This window comes from Ambystoma mexicanum, chromosome 2p (genome assembly GCF_040938575.1).
Source record: "Ambystoma mexicanum isolate Mex_15411 chromosome 2p, UKY_AmexF1_1, whole genome shotgun sequence".
NCBI classification, from domain to species: Eukaryota; Metazoa; Chordata; class Amphibia; order Caudata; family Ambystomatidae; genus Ambystoma; species Ambystoma mexicanum.
The window spans coordinates 424,253,134-424,266,814 of record NC_090923.1 but is presented as its reverse complement, the minus strand read 5'-3'; the positions used below and the strand labels follow the sequence as shown (position 1 = coordinate 424,266,814).

The 13,681-nt window shown below is 44.9% G+C and overlaps 1 long non-coding RNA gene across 1 annotated transcript in view; it reads left to right on the top strand.

Moving 5' to 3' along the window:
- The window catches only part of LOC138565884 (uncharacterized), a 166,515-nt gene extending 160,783 nt beyond the window's left edge, over nt 1-5,732 (top strand). The window contains exon 3 of the long non-coding RNA XR_011301678.1: nt 5,616-5,732. This is a non-coding gene — a long non-coding RNA (uncharacterized lncRNA). The remainder of the gene's footprint in view (nt 1-5,615) is intronic.
- The last annotated feature ends 7,949 nt before the right edge of the window (nt 5,733-13,681 follow it).

Here is a 13,681-nt window from a genome sequence, read left to right as displayed (position 1 = left end):
ATGCCACCAAAATGCGCCAAAACCAAAAATGTCTACTGTGCTAAAAAGAAACAGTCAACACAGTGTGAATGAATACCAACAATCACTACATCAGAGCAAGTAAACTTCTGACCACCTTGTGACACCAGACCTCAAGATGCTGACGCTGCCAAGGACAAGTCACACAGCTTCAGGTAGAGCATCTACCACAGCCTAGACCTCAGAAGTATGTAGCCATGGGTGAACATCTAAGCATGAGAGGACATTAAATAACTAGGTATTTACAGTCAGAAACTAAACTGACAAATGCAAACTGCAAATGGAAATATCTTTCCCTTGAAAGTGCCAGATGATCATTTGTCCAAACTCTCTTTTGTTTTTTGTTCTGACAAAAATCACATTCCACTCAGGAATTTTTTGTTTTCTCCCAGAAATTCTGACTCCCATAAAAATCACAATTCGCTCTCTGTGACATTATGTCCTCGCCTGTAAGAATCACGTCATTCAATGCAGTTTTCTGTTGCCTCACAGAAAATCTGGTTTCCCTCTCTGTGTTTTTGCTTTGCTACCTGAAAACATCCCATATCACATTTAGTGATTTAAAAAAAAAACATTTTTATTGTTGAATTTAATCAAATAACATTGATTTTATTACAACATGCTCATTCAAGTTGTTTCTATGTTATGGTGTAATATCTGTGATTTAGTAGAGACTCTAAGCTCATGTATACTAGGTCTGGTTCTTGGATCTAAAAGCCTTGCGTAGGAGGTGTTGAAAGAGATGACAGCGTTGTCATTATGTATTGTAGGATTGAGAAAGTTGCTATTTGCCAGGTAGCTTTGTCTCCACTGATCATCCTTGACCAACAAGTTTTTTCTTCCACCGATACAAGATTTGTTAGAAAGTGCTTGATGTATTGCTGCTACCTGATCCCAGCCGTACCTGGACAAGACAAAAGAAGGTGCTGAATTGTCTCTTTTTCGTTTGAGATTTTACATATTCTGCAAGAATAAATCGTTGAAAGACCTCTGATCGCTCCAATTTCATTTGTATCTAGTAAGTTGAGACAAGTTCTTAAAATGGCATTTCGAGCCATCCTGCTTGGAAATTTCTTGAAATATCCTTGAATTTCATTCAGTGTTTTCAAGTTTGGAGGAAGGTGGGCCGTCAATTTGTTCCTTTCGTCCTGTTTTTGCGTCTCTATCCAATCAAGTTCCTTTAGTCTTTTTACTACATTTCCCGGATTGTTGATCAGTTCCTCCTCACCGCCCGCTGTTGTATCCAGGAGTGCAATGTTGTCTGCTCTCCAGGTTTTTAACATAGCGCAGTTTGAGTTGCTCATTTCTTTGTTAATCAAGCTATATAAGAAGGTGGTGTTAGGCATCACACATTTCCTATAAAGAATCAATGAGTTGCAGTTTAGGGTACCTTCTAATAAAAGTAAGCTGAGTTCCCGCCTAATTACAGCTATTGGGGTGGATTTAGGAAGACTCAGCACTGTCCGCCAATAGTATGCTTCAAGTCTGGCCGATATGGCTGCCGGTATGGTTGGCATTGCCTCGGCTCCATAGGTGATTGCAGGGACGACCTCCATTTTGTAAAATTTTAAAGCTGGAATGGTGGAAAATTTGCTGAATGTCCTGTCAATGGCCTTGCCCTGAGTAGCAAGGGTTCTAATCTTGAGTAGGAGGCTGTCTTGCATTGCTGCTTCTCTTCTTGAGCTGTCCAGTATTACACCAAGATATTTGAAACTTTTAACTTTGTCTATGGCCCTTTTGTCAAGGGTCCATTTTGGTTTCTCTGACTTCTTGGCAAACCTCTCAACTGTCATGTTTTTTGTCTTTTCGATGTTAATGTCTAGGTTATTAGCAGTTTTGTACTTGAAATTGTTGTCCAGCTGTCGCTGCATTCCAATAAGAGTCTGGTCAAGTAAAATCAGGTCGTCTGGGTATAACAATCTATTTTTACCTGGACCAGATTTGGCGGGAATGATCTAACGCCTTCCTCTGATGATTTATAGTCACCTATATAAGCCAGGAATAGGGCCGGTGCAAGGGGACACCCTTGCTTTATTCCCCTTAAAGTGGGCATGGCTGTAGATAGAAAACCTTGATGGCTCAGGCGGACCCGCATAGTTGTATTTGTGTAGAACGCTTTTATGGGCTTAAGAATTGTTTTGAGACATTCCCATTGCTGAAGCTTTTCCCAAAGGCGAGCCCTGTCAACCCAATCAAAGGCCAGGTATAGGTCGACAAAAGCTGCAAACTGTCTTGGTCCACCTTCCATCACCTTGCTCTTCAAGGTGCTTAATAAGAGGATATTTACAGCTGTACCTGTGTTCTTTTTAAATCCCGATTGGAAGTGGTCGTTGCAGGGTGCGTTCAATGCCCATGTTTGAAATTTCTTCAGAAAAAGACAACCAAATATCTTGCCGATGGGGTCCAAAAACGCAATTGGACCATGCTTAACTGGATCGTTGTGGTCCCCTTTTTTTAAAATCGGGACTACAATTGCCGAAGTCCACGAAGCCAGGATAGAATTGGACTGTGCACATCTGATGAACACTGCTCTTATGAATGTTGCCCATAACTCCGGGTGGGACTTCAGGTCAAGGTTTGTGATACCGTCTGGTCCAGGCACCCTCGAATTTTTCAGCTTTTTCAGGAGGTCGCAAATTTCAGACTGGTCGTCGAATTTCGCCCATTCATATGGTACCATATCGTGTCTTTCTTGTTCATGCCTTAGACGATTGAGTATGTCATGATGATTAGTCCTGGGATCCTGTGTTGTTTGGCCCACCGGGTTCTTTGCTTCTGGGAGTTGGAAAAGGTTTTAGAAATGAGTGACCCAAGTCGATTCACCTATTCTGTTCAAAATTGCATCCCCGTTAGTTGGTACTGTGTTTTTTAGGAGAGACCAAAATTCCCTTGCAATATTGCCGCAGATTGCCTTAAGAATTGCTTTGGCGTCTTCTTGGTGTAGGTGCCACCGATGACTTCTGACCCATGAGCGGTAGTTTTTCATTACTTCACTAATTGTTATGTTAGCTTCTTCTAGCTCCAGCTTTGCTGCTTTTACTGATTTCATATGTTGCCTTCATCAAAAAACACATCACCCTGTGACTATGTGCCATCTCTGCAAAAACCATGTATCATTCTTGGTTATTTTCAGCCGCCTTCACAAAAATCACATCATCCTCTGTGGCTTTGCATTGATTCACAGAGCATATGTATCAATCACTGTGATGTTGTCTTGCCACCTGAAATAAATCATGTGTCACTGCCAGTGATTTTGTGTTGCCTTTAACCAAATGTGCATGCTAGCCCTGATTCATGAAGTGTTTTATAATGGTGCAATGCCATAGGAAAACGTTCTGTGAATCAGGCCCAATTTGTGTTCTCTCCTGCAAAAGTCATGTGTCAGTAATACCATTTACACAGCATTTGCTCACAGTATAAATCTTAGTAGCATAGCATAACTCTTTGTGATTATGTATTGCTATCACAAATATAATTTGTGATTTTATGCTATAAACTGCAGAAGTCATATGTCATTCCTAGTGATTTTGTGTTATATCTAAAAAAAAAACACATGGCGACTTTCAGTAATTATATGTTCTCCCCCACTATTATCACATATCACCATCTGAGATGCAACATGTCACTCTCTAGATTACGTTTGTGTTCACTGCGGCAACATGTTCATGAAAAGTTGCTCTCTTTTAGCACACTGTGTTTTCTTTCTCCCTCAAACTCAAAACTTCAGACCTCTCTTAATCATTCATAAATCTGGAAATCTATAGCTCTAATGAAATGGTACTTCTATTGTTAGATTGTCTAAATCTAAATCCTAATTTACTCATATTTTAAAATGGTTCAGTTCTCTGTACTAGCCAGCAAGTACAGAGAACTGAACCACGTTCTCCAAAATGATGCTGACAATCGAAGTCACTTATATTCGTGCAAGGTTGAAATAGGTGAAACCTCATTGAAACAAGCCTTAAAATGTTGTTGAGCTAAATCTGGTTGAGCTCACAGAAATGGAGTAGATTCAATGTTTGCCAGAACTGGCTTGAATATGCTTAGAGATCAGAAGAGGGATGAAGTTGTAATTCATTGTCATGGTATGCAATGTGTTGTTATGTAACATAGTATTTTGATATGTGCTCCATTATACTGTACTATTGTGGTATTGTATGTTATGTTGTTATGATATGATATGGCATGTATAACGTGCCTATACACAATTGTTTCAAGATGCGACGAGGCAAGGGAGGGGGAACAGATGGAAGACAGACAACGATCTTACTAGGCGAGGTGTCATTCAGATTGCGCAAGTGCATGGGAAGGGGGAAAGGGAAGAGTGCGGGGGGAAGGGGAGGGGAAAGTGCAGTACATGGTATAATAGAATAAATAGGATAAATAATAACTGGCCAGCTGGTTGCAAGTGCAAGGTAAGTGCAGACATAAGTTCTGGTAGGGGGACTGTAGGGATGCATAAAACAGTCCGCAGGTGCAGGGGCTGACGGGGAGGCAGTGCAGGCGTGCAACTGGCAGGGACTGGGCCCATGGTCAGAGGGGTGGCCAGGTAACCAGTGCAGTCTCAATATCAGCCAGGAATTCGGCAGGGGAGAGGGGGAGAGAAAGTAGAAGCAAAGAGGAAGGTTTTAAGGTGCTTCTGGAACCGGAGATGGTTCTCCTCAAGTTTCAGGGAGGCAGGGAGGCTGTTCCAGAGATATAACCAGTGCAGTCTCAATATCAGCCAGGAATTCGGCAGGGGAGAGGGGGAGAGAAAGTAGAAGCAAAGAGGAAGGTTTTAAGGTGCTTCTGGAACCGGAGATGGTTCTCCTCAAGTTTCAGGGAGGCAGGGAGGCTGTTCCAGAGATAGGCCCCAGCCGAAGACAGCGACCTACCACCAACTCGTTGCTTGGAGAAGCGACTGACCCTGAGGGAGTTGGAGGCAGATGAGTGAAGAGTTTGAAATGAAGATATTTAGGAAGAGAGAGTTGAAGGTATTGAGCCTTTGCTATGATGTATAATACGATAGTCTCATGTTATTCTAATCTATCCGATGTTACATTTGTATCATGTTATAGTTATGTTATGTTTTGCCACCCGGTTATTTCATGTTGCTATTTTATACCCTCTTATGTTATTATTTTGCTCTTTTGTTATGCTATGTGACACTGTGTGTGAGTAGTTGAGTGTTTGAGTGAGTGAGGAGGTGAATGTGTGAGTTAGTGTGTGAGGGACTAACTGAGGGAGACAATGAGTAAATACATTATTTAGCCCCCCAACTGTAGAATCGAACGTTTGAAGGCACCTCTCTTCTTAACCAGTAGGGGCAGCAACCACTACATGGAAAATATTCAAACAGAGAATTTGGACAAACCAGTAACAACTAAATGTAAATGTGTTTTGTAATATGAAGCTGTCAATGCAATGTTATGTTATCTTGTGATATGCTACTCTGCAACCCAGAAAAGGTTATCCAAGCAGATGACTTTCCAGGGCCGCTCTGAGTCACTCTGTCCAAATTCAGATTCCATGCAAGAGGAAATAAGTCCCAACAGAGTGGGAACTGCTTATGGAAGTCTTTTTCCACTGATTGATTTGCTTTTTTCTTTTTTAAATAGGGGCCGCAGCAGAAGCGCCACACCTTTATTTCTTCAAATGATGAAGAGGCATGAAAGGAGTAGTATCCTTGGCTGGATATTCAGGCAGAAGAGCATAAAATGAATTGTGAATGATATGACTAATCTTAAACTAGACTCTGGAAGAAATGGACTTTCAATGTCTCAGCCCTGCATGGCTGACAAGTGGCCCCATCTGACATCTCTGCTTTCTGGGTTAAGTAAAGGGACGCTTATCTGCAAAGGCTTTGTCGTACTCACTAATGTACACTGGCTCTCTCTTAGTGAGGGGTAGTCTACTTTGAGGAAAATAAATGAGTATGTCTACATGCAAGGGAAAACAAGACTTTCTCTGTAGGCTAGCTCCTGATTAGTTGATTAATGTCGCACCTCACTATATCCCTGTAAGTCGCCGGAAACCCCCCTCCGTATCTCCCCATTGATATTAGCGGAGTGATATATTACGATGATCTCGATGTAGACACGAGGGCGGCGATCAATGCCAACATTTGAAAAAAATAACTCAAAGCCCTCGGATTTCTACAGGCTTCCTAGGCCCCATAGGACTCGCGTCTTCTATGTTGTGTTACGTGGCTAGGCCATGAAGGAGCCAACAGCAGCATGTCGATCTCCACACATATATTTAATAAAGAGAAAATCTCTTTATCCAGGACCTGCCATTGATTTTAATTATCCTCATTTTTCTTCCAGCATCAAAACAGGTGCAGTAAATCAAGACGCTTAGCGACAGGGAAATTGATCACCTGAGAGACAAAACCTTAATAGATCTTAAAATGGATGATAACAACAATGGACAAATATAAATGATTACATCTTGTTCTGTTATGTTGTCGGCTTGAATAATATACAAACATGTATGGCACATTCGTGGTCATTTTATTTAATAACATAAAGCTAAAAAACACTGTTCTTCATGGCAACATGAAATAATCTGTTTTCCAAAAAGAAAAGATAAAACATCACAGAAAATGTGTGGGACGGGGATGGAGGAGTGGAAAATATTTGTACAGGTCAAAGAGGAGCCAGATGGAAAAAATCAGGAGGGGATGTGCAGGAGTGCATCAGGAAGACATCATCAGGGGGAACAATCTCGCGGCAGCAGATAAAAGTCTTCTCGTCCAGTAAGCATATCTTTCCTGCAGCGACGCGCTTCCTGTCCAGGGCAGTGGAACAATAAGAAACACTCGCAAGAGAACCCAGGAGCCAGGTGGAAAAAAAGGAGGCTAAGGCCACACCATTCTCGGAAACTGCTTCAAGTATGAAACGTTATGCGCGCCACTGTTTCCTGCTTTCACCTTCGAATTCAGAAGATGATGCATTTCATTCCTTCATAAGCACTTTGTGTCACGGACGCAAAACAAATTTCCCTGTATCCCCACATACAAAATTGAATAGGAACGTGATGTGTAAATTGATCCACGTGTTTTGTTATTTTTGCGTAATCTATGGAACCAGCTGTTGCTTCCATATTGCTAGAGTGGTTGTTTTGTTGTCCTGAACATTGTCGTACTTTCCTTTCTCGAAGGGCCTGGTTGTTCATTACCCCTCGTTTTCTAGGCCTCTCCTGAGACCACTTGTGTAGTGAGGTTCTCCTGGCTGAGAGCCATTGCAGTCATTTGGGCTACCACAGCGTGAAAGTGATTCGGGAGCTACACATATATTAGTTGCAATCAAATGATGCCTTTGTTGATGCTGTTAAATCAATTGTATTTATTGATTTATTTTTATATTTATAGCGCACTAAACCCATAGGCACCAAGGCGCTTATACAACCAGTTACACTTTAGTCTTCAGCCGATATACGAAGTAGGGGGCGGGGGGTCAGAAGAAAAGTGGGAGGGATATATATACGGTCAGGCAGGGGCAAGGCCCTTAAGCGCAAAGTTAGTTGAAGAGCAATTTTTTCAATGTTTTCCTGAACACTCAGTACGATGTGCTCTCTTTTGGCAATGTTAAGGGCAGGCCTGATGGCATTGTTCTGGATCCCCTGCATCTTGTTGATGTTGTGTTGGGAGGTGCCAGCGAAGAGGGCATTGCAATTGTCTAGCCTTGTCCCGATGATTGCTCTGGTGATGGTAAGGCGACTGCCATGGGAGAGGAAGGCTCTGGAGGCATTGATGAGCTGTGTGGTGTGGGCAGCAGATGATGCAATGGCATTCACCTGGCGTGTGAGTGAGAGGGTGACATTGAGGTAGACTCCAAGGGTATTAACTGAAGAGGATACAGGGATTCATACGCCATCAGTGTTAAAGGAAGAGTAGGTGGGGTTGAGTTTCTTAATTGCAAATGAGGGGCCGACTAAGAGGAGCTCTGTTATCGTTGAGGCAGAGTCAGTGTGTGGCATTCCATGCCTGGATGGTGGAGTACACTTTGTTAAGGGCTTGCGTGTCATTTAAGTAGTTGCCGGTCAGTGGAGAATGTGGGTGTCATCGGCATAATTGGTGTATAATATGCCGATGGAGTCAAGTAAGTCAAAGAGGGGTTTGGTGAATATATTGTATTGGGTGGGAGCTACAAACGATCCTTGTGGTACTCCGCAGGGAATAGGTTGGGTGGGCATTCACATTGTCGGCGAACACTCTCATGAAACGGTCCTTCAGGAAAGATACAACCCAATCCATCACCTCAGGTGAGAAATGGGCTGCTGTGGTGGGGTGCTGGCAGAGGATGTGGTGGTCGACGAGGTTGAACGCTGCTGAGAGGACTACTAGAAGGAGGAGAGTAGGCGTACCTTTGTCTCTGAACTCGTCCAGCTGGTTCTTCAGGCCAAGCAGGGCAGACTCAGTGCTGTGGCCAGGCCTGAAGCCTAATTGTTACGTTCCTAGGATGTGGTGGGCCTCAAGAAAATGCTGGATTTGCATGTAGACTGCTCTGTCTAGAACTTACAGGAGAAAGGGAACTGTGGTGATGGGCCGGTAGTGGTTTGCGATGGTTTGGTTGAGGGAAGCCGTCTTGATTAATGGGAAGACCCATGCTTCTTTAAGGCTGGCAGGTACTAGGCTGGCGGCAAATGAGCAGTTAATTAATTTGGTGAGGAATGGGAAGAGGGATTCTGAACATTCAATGACAATGGATGCTGGGCACGTGTCTCCTTTGCACCTGGTTGGTTTCAGGCTGTTTAGGCTGGCGGCCGTTTGATTTTCAGAGACAGGTCTGAAGTTGAATAGTGGGGTCTGTTCTGGCTGTGGTCTAGCACGGTCAGGAGCATGTGCAGAGATGGGCTAGTTAGGACATTTGAGAAGGGATTTTTGTGGAGGATTTTTGTGTGTAGCAGATCTATTTTTTTCAACAGGGCATTCTGTATCTTAGTGCACCAAGCTACGTCTTTGGTGATGGCTGGGGGAGGGGAAGCTGGTGTTTCCATTTCTCTTAGAATTATGAATAACTCCCTTGTGCTGGAGTTAGCGTTGCCAATTCTATCGTTAAATTAGGTTGCTTTAGCTGTGATAATCGCTTGTCTGTAGGTTTTGGAGGTGCTGGTAAAGAGGATTTTGTGCACATCTGTGGGGCTATTCCTCCAGTTGGCTTTGGCTGTGTGTTTTTTGGCTCGGAGCTTGAGGAGATCAGGTGTAAACCAGGCATTGATGTGCCTTGCTTGTTTGGGTTTGTGTTGGCTGAGGGGTGCACCAATGTTAACCGCGGTGGTGAGTGTCCTGGAGTAAAGGTCTGCTTGTGTGTCAGGGTCGTTGGAATGGAGGTTTAGGGGATTCAGATCCTGTAGCAGGGGTGCAATGGTATCTCTTGAGAGTTTGTGGGAGCTACGGACGAGTGTGGGAGGCAGTGCGACAGTGGGAGGGTTGGCGGTGTAGAGGGTGCAGTGGTGAAGGACACAATGTGGTGGTTAGACCAGGGACAAGAGGTGTTGGTGCCAATGGTGATGTGGCAATTAAGGTCCACTATCCAGTCGAAGGTGCAGCCTTTGGCATGGATGGGGGCATTGATGCAGTGAGTGAAGCCCAGTGCAGTGACCAAGTTGGCTACCAAGGCAGCATTGATGTCTGTGGGGTCATTGAGGCCAAGGTTAAGATTGCCTAGTAGTGTAGTTTTGATTTTAGGCTTGCTGTAGGAGCCTAGTAGATGAAGGAGATCCTCCTCGAATGATAGGATGGGTGCTGAAGGACGATATATGATGTGGAGGTTGAGTGTTTCAGTGTGTGAGGTGGCGATTTTGTTGGAGAGTAAGTCGCAGTTCCCAAACAAGGAGGTAGTCATGTGTCTGATTGAGAGGGTTTCTTTTGCATTCAGGGCAATGCCATCTCCCTCGAACTGGGTCTGTCACTCCTGTATATCGCATAGCCAGCGGGGACTGCTAAGGAAAGTGCTAGTCCGGATGCTGGGTGCAGCCAAGTTTCAGTGGTGGCCAGGAGGTCAAGATTGAAGGTGCTAATGAGGTCATTAATGTCCAGATTGTTCACCGGGATAGATCTGGCATTGATAAGGGCTCCCTTTAGAGGTTTTTGTTGTGTGGTGTTGTTTGTGGTGTTGTGTACTGTGGTCGAGGTGGCTATGTTGGTTCTGCTGGTATTTGGTGAGGGGCAAGGTGTAGTTGTGGTATGCTGGCTGGTGTGGGGTCAGGGGGTTGGCGAGGGCTCGTGCATGTGGCGGGAATGGTGAGCTTTGCTAACTTGGTGTGCATGCAAGCGTATGCTAATGGCTGGGAGCCTAAGGCGGTAGGAAAGTTCCAGGTCCTGGAGCGTAATCTGGAGTTGCTGTGAGTGCTGGGCATTGAGATTGACACAGTAGTGTGGGGGGACCGATGCGCAATGGCCGAAGTGCAGTTGACATGATGTAATGTGTGAGAGGAGTTTGGTATGTGTTCAGGGGTAGGACTTTGTGGTGGTTGAATGCGAGATGCGTCGGGGACCTTGAGGGTGGATTGTGATGTCAAGATGGTAGAGTGGGGAGGTCTGGTGGTGATGAGCGTGGAGGTGAGAGGCGGAGCGAAAGCAGAGTTGGCGCGCAGCCCAGGAGGGGCCAAGGTATTTACCGTAGCACAGTCAGGGCGCAAGGTGCTCACGTTCCTGGGTTGTGGGTAGCCTGGAGAATCATGTGGGTTAGTGTCCTTGGCACTGTATGGTGCCAAGGAGCAATAAAGTGATCATTTAAAGAGTATCGGTAGTATTGTTTGCACACCTTCACTCCTGCTAAAAGGGTCAGTCATTGTTTTGCCAACTGAAGGACGCTTTCCTCTACTGCCAGTACACTTCTGGAACTACACTTGCACCATTATTTGTATTTGCATATCATTTTTGCATTTACATGCTATTACGGTCAGTTTGTTTTCTTGACTTATAAACGACTCCTCCACCCCCCCAACTCCCATGGGGGGTCACTATAAGTTAGTATGCAACCTCACAGGTACCACATTAGTCACATCTAGAGGGAAGTCTCATGCTGTCCAGATGGCGAATGTGCACAATGCTCTACAGCGGTGTTGGTAGGTCTGGAAAAGATCCGGGGCTATGCTAATTTCGGGACTGTAAGGACTCAGGGCTAACTGGCCTTTTGGTTGTAGCCCCTGAACTTCTATACAGGCTACAACCAAAATACCCATGGAAATAGCCCCCAGCCCTACCCTAGCAATGCCTCTGATGCTCTACAAAGCCCGTAAAAGTGTGTACTGTACTCAGATAACATTGAAGCAGCTCATGCAGCTAGAGTTGGTCCATTTGGACGCTCTGCATAGGAAGTGTTTCTGTAAGTGAGCATCATTGACATAGAAGTCTCTTCTAACGGGTTCATTCCCATTGACAACTGACATTGCAACATATGGACTAGCCCAGGCAAAAACAATCTGCCTTTGAACTAAAGTGGGAATGTCCTGGATATTGTGAGATGTGAATGGGCACAACCCTTTTGAAACTAAATAATTCCAAAATGTTGATCATCTACTTTAATTCTGTCTATGGGCAGCGTGAACAACGTCTGTAATACAGGGAAGCAGCCAGGTCAGGCTTTCAGAATTTCCAGTCTGAATATTAATGAGACACATTTGCATTCAATGGTTTCAGGTTGAAAATAGACGACACAATCAGTGGATATCCTGAAAATCAGATCGTTTTGTAGGCTTGAGGGCCAGCGATCTGCACCACTAGTCTAGAGAACTTCAAGAACCTTTTGACGTCCCCCCATCATGATGCTGTTACCTCCCCCATCATGATGCTGTTACCTCCGTCATCCTGTTTACCTGCCTAGACACTGTACCGGAGACACACTTATGCCAGACTACTATACTCAAATGATTAGATCACAGTCCCAGGTGGTCGTTCTGTTAATCGCTGAGCGCTCTCGTCTGGGGGAACTGCTGTTTTTCTCCAACATGGTGATATGATGTCTTTGACATCTCACCTCTCGTCTGTGTCACAACCTCGTTGGTTGCTATTATGCACCTCTGATTTCCAGTTCTACTGTTCTCCAACTCTCAACTGTGTGATTTTCCATGGCTGCCTTGTCTTATGACATAGCCTCTTCTGCTCTCTGTCTAGCGTCGACTTGTGGGTCAAGAAGGCTCAGATTGGCAGGTGTGTCGGACCCATGGAGGTAGAAGACTCAATGACCTCAAGGATGGAGTAGTTGAGATTTGCATTCAGCAGCGAGTGGCCTTAGCTAGCTGAACACAGCATAGGGGAACTGCAGCAGCATCTTCTGGAAGCTCATTATCTGGTAGCAGTGTTGAGTTGTTGATGCTAGACTTGGTGGGTCTCAGATGCCGAGACAGCAGATCTTTGGAGTCAGCATCGAGTGAACTCAGATATGGGGAGGCGTTTGGACTTTGAGGTCAATGAAGAATCCAGCAGTTCCCTTGCAGCAATCTGGACAGCATTGAATGTCCCCAAATCAGTGTCGTGGCAGTTTGGAGATGCAGGGAAAGTCAGAGGATACCTCCTAGGTTATGCGGTTGCTGGGAGTCGCAATCCAGGGACTCATGGATAGGGTAAGTCCTGTTCTACACTTCCACTCCAGGGAGCTAGGCTTGCACCTACAGGGAATACTTAACCTCCAATGAATAGGAGTCTGGTTCCAGTGCAGCAGCAGAGTGCCCTTGGTCCAACAATCCTCACCCACACTGTTCAGAGTGATTGTCAGGGGGCAGAACTCTTCTCTGCCTTGGTAGCCAGTACTTCCACTAGAGGTCCAGTGAATCCTTATTTTTCTTGTCAAAGTCCAAAGATAAATCATAGAATGAGGGGTTGCCCCTTTCCTTTTAAAGGCACAATGCCACAGGGGATTGGTCCAAACAAGCCTGCTGTATGGGTCCCAAGCCTTGCTGTTGTAACAAGTGCCCTTTGTCTTATGACATCACACCCAGCATACGCTGCCTTGCAGAAGAAGAAGCGGGCACTTGCAGAATCAAAATGGTGGGACCGTTATCTAGACCTACCTTTCCTCTCTGGCTCACACTCCTCCCATCCCTGGTGTGAGGCTTGCTTTGTTATGTTGGTGCTCCCTCTGAAGCACTCTACACAGGAGACCGCAGGGAGGAGGTTATATGCCCTGGAGTAAGGTGTGCCCTTCCTGACAGAGAATCTAAGAGGCAGCATCCTGGCTATGGTTCCAATAGAAGCTGTGGAGGCAGTCAGCGTAGACACCAATATACATCAGTTCTGTCACAGCTTGCCTGGCTCACAGGTCTGACAGTGGTGTGATAACAAATTTGCTCTAGTTGTATAATCGTGTGTCCTTTGCAGTTACCATCCTACAACTAGCCAAGCAAATATTTCAAGATGTGCGCACTACCAGACTAAGGCATATAATTATTATAATTTAGATCAGAGGTGTGGAAGAATTAAAAGCCACTTCCGCCAGCAGAAACCTTTTGTTGGAACAGCATTCAGAAATGCACACGTCACATTGGAACCTTCGCTGTGCCATAGCAGGGTTGGAGCTGTTGATTGATGTCTGTAGACTATATCAACAATGCACATTTTTAATTACGGCATGGAGCCTTAATGAAAGAGCGGCCTAATTAGCAGACCCTCCTTTCAGTGACAGAGCTACTCACATCATTTTAGCTTTAAAAGTCCTGTCACATGCAGCATGTTGCGGTG